Below are 2,131 nucleotides of genomic sequence, written 5' to 3' on the forward strand. Positions count from 1 at the left end.
GTACACGCATATAATGACTTGGGGAACACACTTTCAGGTACAAAATTATATTGTACAGGTTATAAACCATGAATGTACATGTATTGCATAAATCTTGGTTTAGGGTACCCGAAACTTGTGTTCTTCATTTAACTCTCTTATGAACACCTGTTCTGAATTTCATTGGACATTTTAGACCTGTTGGACTGTGATTAGACACAAATTGAAAACAAGAATGTAAAATTACCATGTTCCTTCATTTGGTAAACAAGAAAAATGACATAATTACGTAAACGGATCACAACATGATGGGAACATTAAATAGTTCAGCTCATAAACATAATATCACATAAACTACAAATGTCAAATATGAAGACCGAAGTCAATTACATTTCAACACACACTACAAACGTAAAGTAAAAAACATAAACCCTAAATCTAATCCTCCTCCTCCTCGGACGCCGTCTACTCGTCATCCTCGTCTGACACATCAGTCCCCTGTCCTGCAACATCCTCAACCTGCTGTTTTCCTCGTCCAAGCTCTAGACGAGCAAGCCTATCTTCAACACCCTTGAACCGTCCCTGTATATGTCTAAATCTTTCATTCCCTTTCTGCACGTGACTCTTCCTCTATTTTTTGTGTTTCAGCGTCATTTTTCCTATTTTCTTCAGCGTGGCGTTTATGCCCTTCATGACATCACGCAATGAAAACCCACCCTCAGGCTCAGCTATCTCCTGCTGGTCACCCTCATCATCATCGTCATCATCATCCTCCACCTCGGGCTCAACCATGTCTACAAGTGGAGCAACATCAGGAACCTCAACATCAGCCGCACCTGTGAACTGCCACACTCCTGTTTGGGGGTTCTTTGTCATCTTACACTGCTCCAGTAGACGTTTTCCAAACTTATGATTATACCCTGTGGTCTTCTTCAAGGTCACATTACCCATGGGAACATCAAAATGCTCCAATATCCTCTGAACAAGACAAGCAAATGGAAGTGCACCCTTGTGTTTGGCCTTATACATCATCCAACAGATGTAGTGCCTCCAGTTCACCGAAGTACCATGTCGGATAGCCCACATGATGGGAATGTCATGCTCCAACACCCTGGAATGATTGAACGCTCGCGGAAACAGAATGTGGGTGATGACATAGTGTAGTATACGAGACTCCACAGTAAGCAACCCCACCGTATAGGCAATGTGTTGCCCACCGACTCTTCTCTGCTCCTGTACGGCATCACCGCGTGTATATCCTGGAAGTATGGTCTCGCTGTCTGCGTCATATTCCACAGTCTGCGCAGAATCAAAGTCATACCCCAGTAACTCCAACCATACCGGAGCCGTCATGATGATCTCCACCCCGCAGACCCTAGACCTCAGCTCACCCTGTACGTAGCTGAGGTTATGGTAGAAGGCCCGTACATGCAACTCAGAATATGAACACGACAGTTCAGCCAAGGTCCTAAGATGTGATTCCTCCAACCACCTCACAATGTTAAAACCTTCTTGTTCAAAAAAGGTTGTATCAAGTGATTTGGCCCCACATATGGGTCGGTTAACAAAGTCACGGACAAATGATTCATGAACCACGGGGTCATTCTCGAACAAGTATCCGAATGGCAGGTCGACAGGAGCGGGCTCTTCCTCTTGTGGCCTTGACGAAGACGGACGGTCTTATCGTAGCTTCTGTCGTCTATCATTTCTAGTGCTAGACGATCTTCTACGGCCAGCCATGAGAACAACTGTACCTACAATGCAAGTGGAAACAATATCAATGAACAATAACAATATCAAAAAATTTAAAATTCAATATAAAAAACAAAACCTAATCCTAAAATAAAACAGAAAACAGAAACCCTAACCCTAACCCTAAAACAGAAACCCTAACCCTAACCCTAGCACATCACAAAAAACCATTCCTAGCCACTAACATAAAAACATCAACCCTAACACTACAACCCAAACAAAACAGCAACATGAACCCTAACCCTAACCCTACCCTAACCCTAACCCTGCCCTAACCCTAAGCCTAAGGTACCACATCAACCCTAACCCTCACCCTCACAAGAAACTTAACACCTTACCCCTAACCTAAATCCACAAAACCGCAAATAGAAATCAAATGCATGGAGAAAAAAAAAACCTA

This window comes from Gastrolobium bilobum, unplaced genomic scaffold, assembly GCF_033153095.1.
Source record: "Gastrolobium bilobum isolate Gb01-03AN ecotype WA unplaced genomic scaffold, APGP_CSIRO_Gbil_v1 utg10601, whole genome shotgun sequence".
Lineage (NCBI taxonomy): Eukaryota > Viridiplantae > Streptophyta > Magnoliopsida > Fabales > Fabaceae > Gastrolobium > Gastrolobium bilobum.